General features: G+C 38.9%; 1 protein-coding gene and 1 long non-coding RNA gene across 14 annotated transcripts in view; both read left to right on the top strand.

Moving 5' to 3' along the window:
* The window catches only part of FTO (FTO alpha-ketoglutarate dependent dioxygenase), a 247,898-nt gene that overhangs the window by 3,971 nt on the left and 230,191 nt on the right, over positions 1-13,736 (top strand). Inside the window, exon 1 of one of the 13 annotated variants that reach the window (XM_080553050.1) lies at positions 22-2,036. The exons of the other annotated variants lie outside the window; for them this stretch is intronic. The gene's annotated coding sequence lies outside the window, so the exon portion shown is untranslated. Of the gene's footprint in view, positions 1-21; positions 2,037-13,736 lie in introns of those variants that run through there. 13 annotated transcript variants of the gene reach the window in all.
* LOC308176843 lies at positions 2,047-12,752 on the top strand. The gene is made up of 2 exons (XR_013938686.1): positions 2,047-9,094; positions 9,677-12,752. It is a non-coding gene; the product is annotated as an uncharacterized lncRNA (long non-coding RNA).

Here is a 13,736-nt window from a genome sequence, read left to right as displayed (position 1 = left end):
ATTTTCTCTTCATCTGTAATAGCAGCAGTGCCTGGTATTGATCAGACCATCAAGATACTAATCCTCTGTAAAATTACTTGTTATAACTGAAAATGTGTTAATCCAAATCAGTCTGTGTCCCGACTTTCTACTTACTATTGAATACAGACTATTAGATGGTTTATTTTTTGTGATTTAAGGCCTTTATATTGATAACAGTAGGAGCTTCCTTTGGAAGAGTAGGTGCTTAATCTTAGCTATGGCCCAGGGTTGTCTTTCTGTTTTAACTAGAACATCACCCACTTAATTAAGAAGTGCGCATCCATCTTGGTGTGCTGAATTATAATTGGAGCTTCAGACCCCCCAGATTTATTAAACACCTTGTTTTACATTCAGTCTCTTGTTTTTTGCAGTAAATAAGAACAGATCTATGTTTTGTGTGTTAGAATCTTCTAACGTCTTGGAGCCAAGGATGCAAGGAGCGTGGGTACAGAAAACACGATTTGGTGTTTCATTGCTTAGGGCTGCAAGGCTCCTGCAGATGAGAGTAATGTCAGAGTAGTCCTACGACAACGGACTGAAGGTCTTCAGTTGACCTGGCTCCTCGTCATCTACAACGTGGTGGCGTAGAAGCTGTTCTTAGGTTTGCCGTATTAGAATACGCACTCCGGGGCTGGCTTTGTTTTTTTTTGTTTGTTTGTTTGTTTGTTTTTCCTATATTTGTTTGTAGACTTGTATGTTAAGTAAGGCTCTAGGCATATGTCTGTCACCTGTACGGCCTCTAGCCAAGTGAAACCTGGGTTTTCGGCTTGGTTGTATGGCACAAGTGTAATAGCTGCTACAACAGTACCTCATGGGACGTGGCTGTAGGAAATAGCTCCATTAATCCTGACCTTGCACTAGACTTATTTTAATTTAAAATAGCTCCTACCACATCCCAGCCACTGGTAGCTTGGCAGCTTGTGGGAGGAGTTCGTGGTGATTCTAGAAGAAGGACAAGATGCAGAACTGCTTGATTTGTTTAAGGAAGCCGGGTCCACGCATTTTACGAGTTGGTTGTTGTAGTATCAAGTTGATATTTGCTCTGGCAAAACCAACAGTATGGTGTGGTTTTTTTTGGCTAATTATCCCTCTCCTTTCTATTTTTGTCTTAATTTAATTGATTCAACTTCTCTCACTTAGGGTGTTTTCACATTTTTGAAAAGAGGCAAGTATTTTTCTGGGTAGTCCTTCTCCACGTGAGATTTAAATTTTTATTTTGCAACTTTACAGACACTAGTGAGCTCCGATAGCCTGCCAGCAAATGAAAAATACCCCAGATATGTCTGTAGTAAATGCTTAAAATCCCATGCAGGGGAAGTTTTGGTATCCTATAGTAAAAAGATAGGCTATCTATTCTGAATATTAATTGTATTTTCTGGATGTGGGGAGAAGCAAATCCACTTCTGTTAGTGGATGAAATTCCCTGCTACTTGCCTGGAAACAGTTGTGGAGTCGGTTGTATTAAATGGAAAATGGTGGCGTTCTTGAGCTTTTCAGAGCCTCTCCTTAGCTCCCAAATGGAAATATCACTCATGGCAATGAAAATAAAAATCTTGGAAAAGCAAACCCCTCCTGTGTTTCTTGTATTCATTGGATATATTTATGGGTAATTACAAGGAAGGGCGGATGTTTTCTAAGATTGTTTTTGATAATTGTGATGGTTTTGATTTCTTGTCTGCCTTGTCTACCAACCCGTTCTCATAAAAAGTAGGAACTGAGCAGATGCTGTTTGCTTAATTTGTTTACTTACTGAACAGCCGCTTCTCTAATCTTGAAGAGCACAGACGAGAGATGCGTACAGCAAAGCTGCTTGTGTGATGATAGTGGTTTGGAGGCATTCACTTACCCAACCGAAAGCTACGCTGCCAAATATAAGATGAACTTAAAAGTTTTCTGTTGTCGTAGTTCGCAACTAGACTGTGGTTGAACATGTCATGCTGGTATGTTCTTGAACAGCAACACTGAGACAAAGAAAATGATCATCTTTGAAGCTTTTCAAAAGTGTTGTTGTACATGTAAGTACTTCAATAAGCGTTATCACTGGGTTTGTAAAATAGAGTTGAAAAAGATTGGAAGGGCAACTCTTTTTCTAGAGATACAGTGTCCGAAACCTTGATGATTGTTGTTATAATATACGTAATGATTGTTCAAATATTTGTATAACTTGTATAACTTGTATAACTTTTTATTCAGGAAAATTAAATTCTAAAAAAAAAAAGGGAGGGGGGACCAAACCCACCAGGGAAAGTGCATTGTGGAAATCTTGTCTGTGTTCTGTAGAGAATAAAACTTTATGTGGATTGAATTTTCAGTTTCGTATGAACACTTTTTCTGAAGAGGAATTTTCATTTAATTTAGAGAAATAATATTTTGCAAGTTGTTAGCATGTGACTTAATTTCAGAAAGCTAAGTAGTCTCAGGTGCATCAGACCCTGTTGTCTTCTGATTCTGGAGCTGGCTTACAGGTGTAGCAGTTCTAGGAGGAAATCAGCATCTTTGCAATGAAGCTGTAGTGGAATATCCCTGCTGGAGATGCAGTACTGGGCCTACTGTCACTTCTACTTAGAGATTTGGAAAGAAGAAATAAATAATTACACTTTTCTCTTATACAGCATGTAAGATTCAGTTTCATCTGACAAGTTTAGTGAAAGCAAGAGAGGCCAATTGTAAATGGTAAAGCTTGCTTTGGTTCCTAGGGGAACTGGTGGTCAAATTTGCACAGCCTTCACCTGGAGCAGAATTGGGCTCTCCAATGTTTAATAACTCATCCATTTTTCAGATTATTCAATTAACCTTTAAAGGCTAAGAGCATCCAAAATATCAGGTGATCCCCTTTTTAGTTGAGACTGAAAAGCACTGTAGTGTGTTACTGCATTCTGTTAGATTCAAGAGTGAAGTGCAAAACATGGTTATGAATATGTCTTACTATTTCAGGGATGGTACAGATTGAACCTACCTTTGTCTTCCGTATGTAAAATGATAGAGCTGTAATTTCAAAACTTTTTTGAAGTTACTGGAGGCTTACTATGGGAAGAAACTGTTCTGCCTTATTTAGTATAAACTTTTTTGCCTTTGTAGGCTTATACTACGTTCTTTCTAAAAAGAATAACATCTGTATCTCCTAGAACTTGCTCTGTTTCATTTTGTCCTTTTATCTGCTGCTCATCCCACCACTTTTATTTAAGACTGTAAAGTTACTTTAGTGTAACTGCTATTGTCACCTTTGCCCTCAGCTAATCAAATAGTTTACCTTGAGGGAAGCATTTATCTCCCACTTCCATTATTATTATTTTCGTAGCTGTAAAGATATATATTTTATGTCTGCAGAAGGCTGTAACAGTGAAACGAGGTATTGATCTGCTGTATTTGGCAATTTCTTTCCACCTTGCCATCGATATCATGTCAGCCTCTGTCTGTACTGTGGTTGACCTCACAAATAGCTCTTTATGTTCCCATTGGATTCAAATGATATACTATGCTCAAAACTAAATCAATGAATGATTATAAAGTTTTTAGTATTATTTCATAACCCCCAGGCAACTGGTACCTCATGCAGTGAATACTTGAAAAGGTATCTGGTTAAAATATGCTGCTGCTTCTGTTCCAAGGCTTAAAATTGTGTTGAAATCAAACAACTCCTAATATTAAGCTCAGGGTCTGATTTGCATGTTTCCTTACAGATACTAAAATTACTGAAACTTCTGCCTGTAATTCCCTGGAGAGACATGAGTCTACAAAGGGAAAAGATTACTTCAAGCTAAGCCACCCAATTCTGATGTGTACTGTGTTTTGGGTGCAAAAATTTCATGCACTGGTTCTTGCTGGAGAATAGCACAGTGTGTGTATGTGCTTTGGGGTGAAAAGGTGGAGGTAAAGAGCAGGTAAGGTTTTCATCACCAAAAAGTGAAGGTTAACCAGCTCTGGGACTGAAAGCCATTGCTTTTGTTACTCTGTGGAGTGATACACCCTGTGTATACTTCTAACCGTTTAACAGGTAAAATTCGTGTTCAAATGCACATTAATATGTTTTTCTGTGAATGGAAATCAGATGTTCACAAGCACTTAAAGGGCTGAAAGCCCAGTCAGTTGATGATGAAGTTGTGCAAGAACCTCTAACAGATCTGTGTCAAAGCAGTAAGCCCCTTGAAACATTCATCTGTATTTGGGAAGAACTGACTGAAAATTGTGTACGAAGGGACACATTCATGCAAATTAAAGAATAGCTTTTAAACCTGGAAGAATCTCAATTTGTATATGTTTACTTCTGATGTGAATGATGTTGTTGCAGCAGCCAAGGATGTGCTGGTGCTCAAAGGAGATACTTGACTGATATCTAAATCATGGGATGGGGAACAGCTGTGGATGACAGAATATTGAACAGGTCTCTGTGGTGTGTGTGTACCTAACCGCAGAATAAAAACAGAACAAAACATTCAAATCCAAAGACTCTCTGTAGGAGAAAGTTATTTGGGGCGTTCATCATAAACAGTGAAATGACCATCTTTCTGGATTGAAAAGGAGTTGGAGTTTACTTAGGTATAAGTTTTTTTGTTTTTTTTTTTTAAATGAGCATTTGTCAAACATAGCACTCGTGCTATACATTTAGGCAGAAAAATTATGGAAAGATCTTGCCAACGAGATGGATTTAGGGTAGAGCATTTCGATTGCATATTCTGAGACTACGTAACTGGCATGTTTTATGGTATGCAATATAAAACCACTGCAAATAGTACCAAAGCTATGATCAGTCTGAAACTGTAAGCCTGGAGTTTTTCTTAAATATCGGAAAAAGTTTTTGATGTATTTCACTTATTATGAAATTCAGAAAAAATCCCCTTCTGTCTTCTCTCCAGGTAGGAGCCAAATGGTAGTTTTTACTCAACTAATTTTAGTTCTCACATGTGGCTGTAATAGAGCTGACCTAAAGGGAGGTAAGGCAGGTCCCTTCCATGCTTTCCAGCTACTCCCTTGTCAATCATTTAGAGTAAGATGGGTAAGTCAACTCTGTGGTTCCTTGCATCTTTGGTAGTAGGGAGGAGACTTTTTTTCCTGCGATGACTAATTCAGCAGGCAGTTACGTTCCATGGATGTTCACTGCTCTGGTTTTTGCCTCTGGCATGTGAAAAGTGTACCACACTGGTGATGCAGCTTTTGTTTCTTTCTGAGCATTGTAAAGATGATGGTAATTAAACTTTCCAGGAGGAAAAGGACCTGGACAAATGTCAAGTTAGCACAGGCTTCTCCCATTCCTTACAGCAGAAGCTATTAAGCTTCCGTGTTGTCAAGTCTGGCAGCCTTTTGGTGTGTACTGTTTTTCGTTTCCTGGATTTACACCACTGGTGTTTGAAAAATAGTCCTGTGATACAGTCATATAGATAGTATCAGACTTGAATCAGTGGGAAAGTGTTTATGGAGAGCATTTGCGTGTGGAGGAAACTGAGGTAAAGGCCGTCTATGAGCTCTACTGATGCTTTGATTTCCTAGCATTGTATTTTAGGACTTCAAAATGCTTTTAACTTCTCTTGCGTTAGTAGAAAACCACACTTCTTGGTACCTTCCTCTTTAACAATTTTTTCTTGAATTTGTCATGGGGAATTTCTGTAGATTTGGGGACAGAGCTATTTTGTATTGTGTTTCAGATCTGTGTTACGTCCTGCACACTCCAGAGGTAGCAGTAATGTACCAGTAATTGTCTCCTGCAACCAGAAATGTAGCAGGAGATCTAACTCCCACTTTGGTCCTTTTCTTTTGTTTTCTTTTGTCTTTCCCCGGTCAGTATTGCAATTTCCAGTGCTTTGCTATTCTACATACTTGCCTTCTGGGTTTCTTTGCATTCTTAGAGTTCATATTTTCAAGTCACTTTCCATGAGCTGTTCTCCTCTGTTGTTGCAAATGAGAGTTGAAACTTTCCTAAAAGCTCCTGACTCCAGGACCTGGTACTTTGGAAAACTCCGCAGAATCACCTGGCAGTGACAAATTTTGGTGCTTGGTCCCTGTAAGTAACAGGGCTCTTAGTTGAGTTTGACCCTAAACTGTTCTGATAGTCTGCAGCTATGGGTCAGCCTTCCTGAACCGCTTTAGAAACGTCCATACTGAAATAGTTGGGATAGGCAGTGTGCTTACCTTTCGTTCTTAGTGTATCCTCTCACCTCATATTTAGTTTTCCTTTTGTCTGAAATGATTTTATGCTTGTGGCTTCCTGAAAGCCATTCATTGTGATTAAAAAAGTAGGTTTGTCATTAACTACGATTTCCAGTGCCGACAGTATGGCTCATGCAATAGAACATAGGAGTCTAGTCCCTGCCTTGAAGAGCCGGAGGGCAGTGTGACAGGCACGTGGCTTTATGCTTCACGATCCAAGTGTATTCCTCATAAATAATGACGATTCACTTTCTCTTTAGTTTGTGAAGCGCGGTTTGCGAGTAAGGTCCTTAACATGTTGGACAGAAATCAATACAAAGCAGTTGTGTCACAAACGGGACGATGCCAGTGACCCAGCAAAGAGGAACGAGCAGCTTGCATGGTGATCTGTTCTGTTCAGGGGCAGGGTTTGGCCCTGTAAGTGCAGGAGAGATGGACTGTTCATGAAAAGGGCATAAAGAGCTAACCCACATGATCCTTTGTCAACCTGGGAAGATTTAGTGTCAGGCAGGGTTTCATGTGAAAGATGAGAGGCATCGCTGTTTATCTAATAATAAAACAAAAGTATTTCTATTTTTCCTGGAGTCTTTTATATGTTAATAGAGGCAAGTGTGAATATGATCACATAATTTAAATGTTAAGTAAGAAATATACATCTTTACTGGCAATGGGTTAAAAGTAAGATGTATATGTTTTATGCAAAATACTGCTATTTCATTGTTAATCATGCTGTTCAAGCCATATCTCCCCACAAAACAGTGCTTTTAAACAAATAGGAAATACTGTTATTGGACCATTCATAACAGAAATGCTTAGGATATTTAGAGACTCATGCAAAGTGTTTATTTGCATGCTTTAATATATTCCTGTATTGCAATATTAATGTACACATGCAAAATTGCAATACCAGGTGATTGTGTTAACCCTAATTATAAAATGTTAGGCTCTGCCTTTTACTGCCGGAAGAAACCCGGGTATTTAATAAAGGGGGTACAAGAGATGTAATTTTGGAAATAAATGCATGCCATTGCATGAAAACTGAAGAAATCCCTGGGAAATACTTAAATATTAAAAGCAAGGAGGGAGAGTTTAGATGTCTTTCCCCTCACCCTTATAGCCTGCCAAGTCTGGCTCGCTTAAAACAACTGCTGGGAGTTCTGCTTAACGTTATACTTTGCATGCATTTGTGATTTGAAATAAAAAAAAGTCCAAATTGTGACAGACAGCTTGAATGGCATGCTGTCAGTTTGGCTCTTCATGAATTGGCAGTGGTCTCATTTAGGACCTTCAAATATGTGTCTGCCTGGACAGAATGAGAACGCTTTGCATGTTCTTCAGAAGACAACCACTCCTTGCTGCCTCGCAGTACTCAGTGGTGCATGACAGTTGCCCTTCATTGCTGTCTTCTTCGAACTTAACCTTTGACCGTCCACTTAGTCGCTGCGCAACGGCTGGAGCAGGCCGAGATGCTCGTGAATGACGGGCATCGGCCTGCAACGCGCTCGTCATTATTCGACTGTCAAAAGTAGCCTGCCATTGGGCTCCATCAAGGTTTGAAACCCATGTGCAGCAGTCCATATTACTTAACTTCCATGACTGTCAACAGAGTGGTCAAATGTGCATAAAAAATGTGTACCGAACGCATCTTTGATCATAATATAGGGAGATAGTTTTTGTGTGTGCTAAATGCATTCATGCGACTTGCACAGGGCCAAGAGGTTGAATCGGCTGCCAGGGTAAAAAGTCAACTGTTGTCTCCTGTGGTCTAAGTTTCAGATAGCACAATTTAGATTTGAACAGCTCTGCCAGTTAAACTCTCAGCTTGTCTTGCGTATCCTCTCAGCTTTTCAGCCGGCAGCGTAAGCAGCAAGATGCTAGACCAGTGGTGCCTGAGGTTAGCTGTCAAAGAGGAGAGCTATTTTGGATCTTGCTGTAATGTGATATTAGAGAAGGGGGTCAGGCTGTGTGATTTGTAAAGCAGTTGTGAGAACTTAAAATTACTGAAATATTGTTTATTTCAGGTACCTTTCCGTTGCCTCCCACCCCCAAAAGACTCTGAGAGAAGATAGGATTTATCATAATAAAGTAAGAAACCCAAAGCCATGTGAAATAGTCATTATTCTCTCAAGTACAGGGTACAGTGCATAAAAGAGCATCAAAATTCAGTATAAAGAACTGAATATGTAAGTCTGAAAATCACTAAAAGATAAATGCTTGACATTAAACATATTTCCTGGACAGACATATTTCTATTTTCTAAGAATGAATGCTAAAGACATTCATGCCTGAACCTCACTCTTAATCAAATGAATGGGAATTGTACTAATGGGTTAATTAGGAACACAAGCTTGGTGTGCAAGTGAATCATTTATGGAAGCTATTGTACAGTAAAATACCAAGAATTGCTTCATGTTTGGAAGAGTTGTATCCTGCTTTAACATAATATTCACTAGTCACTTGGACAAAACCATCTGTAACTGCAGTTTATTTCTTAAATGTTAAATGCATCTGTTTTTTCTTCTCAAAACATCCCAGTTCATTCAGATTTGAAATAGTGTATCAACATTACATCAGAGTATAAATATCAACATTAAAAAATGAGATTCACTAGAGGTTGTTCATAACAGACAACTTCTGTCCAAAGCATAAAAATAGCATTATATTGCTAATTGGCTATGAGATACACAATTTTTTTTATTTTGAAACATTCTCATATTAATTAATTATAAAGAATAAAAACCCAAAAAGTGATTAAGTTGATTAGTGGCAATAACTGTTCTTTTCAAGCTATTTTTGCCCTGTATGTAATTTCACAACCAGATTTTTATTTATTTATTTTTTTTGCTTACAATGCCATTTGCAAGAGACCTGTGTTCAGATGCACTGATCTAACAAATTAGATTGTGTCATGAAGATTTTTCAGTTTTTGGTTGTCTGTTGTGGTTTAACCCGGCTGGCAGCTAAACACCACACAGCCGTTCGCTCACCCTCCCCCCTCCCTCTCTGGGATGGGGGAGAGAAACAGGAAAGTGAAGCCTGTGAGTTGAGATAAAGACAGTTTATTAAGACAGGAAAATAATAATAACAATAATAATAATAATAGTGATAATGGTAATAGTATTAACAATAATAATGTGTAAGAAAACAAGTGATGCACAACGCAATTGCTCACCACCCGCTGACCGATGCCCAGCCTATCCCCGAGCAGCCAGCCCCCCCACCCCGGCCAGCCACCCCTATATATTGTTTAGCATGACGCCAGATGGTATGGAATACCCCTTTGGCCAGTTTGGGTCAGCTGTCCTGGGTCTGTCCCCTCCCAGCTCCTGCTGCACCCCCAGCCTGCTCGCTGGCAGGACAGAGCGAGAAGCCGAAAAGTCCTTGGCCTGGTGTAAACACTGCTCTGCAACAATTAAAACATCAGCATGTTATCAGCGCTCTTCTCATCCTAATCCAAAACATAGCACCCTACCAGCTACTATGAGCTACTTAACTCTGTCCTAACTGGAACCAGGACAAGCTCTTTATCTTAAATGCTCTTCCTGTTTAGTAAAAGTCTTACTCCTTGATTTCAGTCTTTGCTGATGCATTAATATGTGCCTTGCCTGAAATGAAGTATAAAATGCATGTGTTCAGATGTATGTTTGCATGCATATACACATGTATGTATGCATATAAAAAACGTACAAAATTCTTTGGTGAGCAAAATGGTTGGCTAGTAGATGTTAAAATTACATTCCCCTAAACAACTTTTATTTTTGGTCACTATTTTTGTTACTAAGTTTTGGTCGATATTTCCCTTTTCATAGGTGGTGGAATACCTTCTGGTGAAGGAGAACTGAATTTTGTAAGGGTATCTATGCAAATATGCAACAGTTTAAGTATAAATATGCATATAAATAGTGCTTAAATGATGAACCGTTGTGTTTGTTGATATGGTCTCTACACATAGAACTGCTCTCTTGGCCTGCATAGCTTAAAAGATGTTACTGAAACAAATAGAAAAATTGACTGGACTAATTTCCAGAATAAAGGAATGTTATTTTCCATTTCAGGAAGAAGTTTGATTCTTCCTCTGTAAAAATCAAGCTTTAATTTTTAGTGGGAGTTAACTATACTGCTTGTAGCTGTGTTCCTGGGGGGAAGAAGAAATTATGCTTAGAATCTTTAAGCACAAATCTCCTATTTCTCTTAAAAGTACAGAACATCTGTTCTTCTTCTAACCAGAATTTCTTTTGCCCTTTTTGAAGTAACATTTTACACTTTTGTGCAGAAGAAACTGACCATCCAGTGTGCAGTTTATTGCAAGTGCATTTCATCTTTATAGTTTTCCAAAAAGAAAAGTCCTTTTGTGAATGTTGTCCAGTCCTTGGTAATAACTGAGCAGTTTGTGTTGATGTTCTTGGTAAGCAGATCCTTTTATCTCCTCATTATTTTAAAACCAGTTTATTAACAGAAAATGCAATAAAAACTAACTCGCCATGTTCAGATGGTTGCATATTTAGCAATTAGAAAGTGGTGTTTTTCCCCTACTGTCTTAAACAATATAAGGAGCATTGCCATAAAAGCATCTTTCAAGTTTAAGATGTTTGAATCAAATGTTTGAAAGCACAAGGACAACAAATAAAGACAACTGTAGGTAAGTGTCATTATTTTGTGTTCAGAGTTAAGATATCCTGACTGAAAGCAAAATGGTTTAAGCAAGCAGAGAAACTTCTGAAAGTTGTTTTCAGGAGGGCAGGAGGTGTGTGTATGCTTTTAATTCCAACTTCCAAAAATGTTCAGAAACTACGGACATGTGCTGAGAGGTTAGACATGCATGATGCTCTGCGGCGTTACAGGAAAAAAAATTAATCCAGTTATGCAAAATAAAAGAGAGGTAGGTACCTTAAGTGAAGTGCTTTGTTGTCACCTACCTTCTCTGCAGTACAGATACCAGCTTGTCACAGAGGTTGAGACCTTTGTAGTGCATTCTTCCAGAGTACAAATCTGTCTCTCTTCTGCCTTTAATGCAATAGCTGTGAAATATCTGTATTAGGTAAAATAGAGGTTAAGGCACCTTAAGGGCACTGAATTCTTATCTCTTTTTACTAGCGGTGGTGTCAACATGCACTAAAATGCGATGACCTACTCTCCTCTTTGATAAAAGGAAAATGACCTGTCTACTGTGGTTGGTGATAGAGTTGCCCGAGGCAGATTATATTGTCACCTTCTTTAGTATTGGCGTGTAGAAAAAAAAAAAAAAAAAAAAAAGGCCAGGATATTTCTGTTTACCATAGAAGTATTTGACATTTCTAGCTACTGATAAAATATACTCAGGGGTAGAAAGAAGGAACTGTTTCATGCCACTAAACAAGGCTATGAAGAAATGCAGAGATTTTTTATTGTGTAAGCTGTTGGTATCACAGGACACATGATACGTATCAAGAGATTCCTTCTGACAACTTCAGACACTCAAGGTTCAAGATCGACATTTAACCCTGCTTTCTGCTTGTCTGTGGCCTTTTTGTACGTACACAAAAAAAGCTGACATATTTTGAGTCGTATCTTGAAGTTCTGATGCACCTGTTACTGTGCAACATGCAGGATTTAATCATGCACGGAGGTAATACAAGCACTTCAGTTGTTGTTTTGTGGAAATAAGTGGTCTCTGGTCAAAGACCAAGGACTCCGCAGCATTCCATAACGTTTATAGTTTCGTAACAATTCATTTAGCAGTAGCAGAACAGGCACTCAATGTAACTGTGAGTGATGAGATGTATAATAATTCAGTTGATTTAAACTGCAGACCTGGAACACGTCAAAGCATTCAATGTCCTTTAAGCTATAAGTAATAGATCTGTGGCATTCTGTAAATCAAATGAAGGTGGTCTTCATGCTAATCAGGAACTAGATTTAAGAATGAAGGAAAGACTTCTGTTACGAGTTTTATTGATGTTTAAAATGGAGTGTGTTTCAGCAGCGGTCCATGCTTTACAAGATGGTGATGAAATACTGAAGATCCTTCTCATGTGAGTTTGTTGTGTGATAACTTTCTTTGGTTTGAAAGCTCGGATTTTTTTCTGAAATAATGAAACAGGCCCATATGATTTATTTACAGCATCCTTTTAGATGAGTGCAGTATCTGCTAGCATTGCTTTACGAGGAGCCTTATGGGCCGTATGCCTGCATCAGGCACTTTCTTTTGTTACTTACCAATTGAAGTCTGAACATCCGGGAGTATAAATCAGTATTTTAGTACTTTGTTAAAATAATGAAAATGTGTGAAGTTACTTTTGTTTAACTTTGAAAAACTGAAAAATACATGATTAATGTAAAATTTGGCCTCGTCAATGGCCTAACTTGGTCCTTGCTGACTAGTGTTCAAAAAAAAATTGTTATAGGAGTGAGACTTCACTGGATAGGAAACTAACTATCGTCAAATCAGTGCTTTTATTACATCATAATTTTTAAATCAAAATTTTTAAAGATAACTCTTTGTTTGCTTGGGCATCTGTTAGCTCTTGGTTTTGAAAGGTAATGAACAGTAGTAATTAACACTTTCAGGGTGGGGGGGAATGGAAGGATTCTTTAAGCATGGGATGTTAACATAGCTATAATTTAAAAAAATCCAACAAGAAACTTGAGAGAACATGTGGCCTGCTGGTGTGTAAGCACCTTCTGGGAGTTGGTCGTTGAGTCCTTTCAAGAGACACCTGGCTGTGAGTCTGGGCTGCTCTGTCAGAAGAGAGCATGTTCAGGACCTCAGCATTGATTTTTTTGAAAATCTTTGGCATGTGGAATCTACCCTGTGACCCTATCCCTAATTTTCTCTCCTTTCTGATTGACTTTTGGAAATCTTTGAAAATTCCAAACCCTATGTGCATGTGCAAAATTGCAGCCCTTTGCACGCAGAATAAAAGCTCAGTGACTTCTTGACAGTGCCAGCAGCGTGATTATTTCCCATGCATAATACATTCAGTCACACTGTGCGTATGTGGTGACAAAGTAAGCTAAGGGGAATGAATGATCCCCATGGATGATGTCTGGGCGAGAGCTCTTGTCTCGCTGTCAAGTATGTTTGCCTCTCCTGTACTCCCTGTAGGGCTTTCTCCTTGGGCTCTCTGCCAAGTGCAGCATCTTCCCCATCTGGCCTGCACCGTGAAGCAGGACCACACCTCGCCCGCTTTAGTCTCTGGCTGGTAAGTTTGTGCAGCTCTACCAGGAGGCAGAAAATACAAGGTGGATGGCATTGTCCTAGGGCACCTCTATATAACAGTCCCTGGTGCTCGCCACATGTCGTCTTTTCCTGTTGAAGTGGCAGTGTTCATAGAAAATCTCGCATAGCATTCTGACTGCAGAAACTCGTACAGTTGATGAGTGCCTTGGATGCCCAGTCCTAGGGCTTCTGTTGTGATCCCTCTTCAAAACTTGCTGGATTCTTTGTGGCTAATCTTAGCATTACTCAATTGTGTTTCTAGCAGGCCATACACTTTTCTGTGCTTCTACAGATAATTTCTAGGCATTACTGTACTTGCGGCAGTAAAAATGTTAAGGTATTGGAGGTAATAAAAATTTGAACTAAGACCACTGAA

The sequence above is a fragment of the Anser brachyrhynchus genome (assembly GCF_964034855.1).
Source record: "Anser brachyrhynchus genome assembly, chromosome: 12".
In the NCBI taxonomy this organism is placed as follows: domain Eukaryota; kingdom Metazoa; phylum Chordata; class Aves; order Anseriformes; family Anatidae; genus Anser; species Anser brachyrhynchus.
The sequence above is the reverse complement of the archived record's forward strand: the minus strand, read 5'-3'. Positions and strand labels throughout refer to the sequence as shown.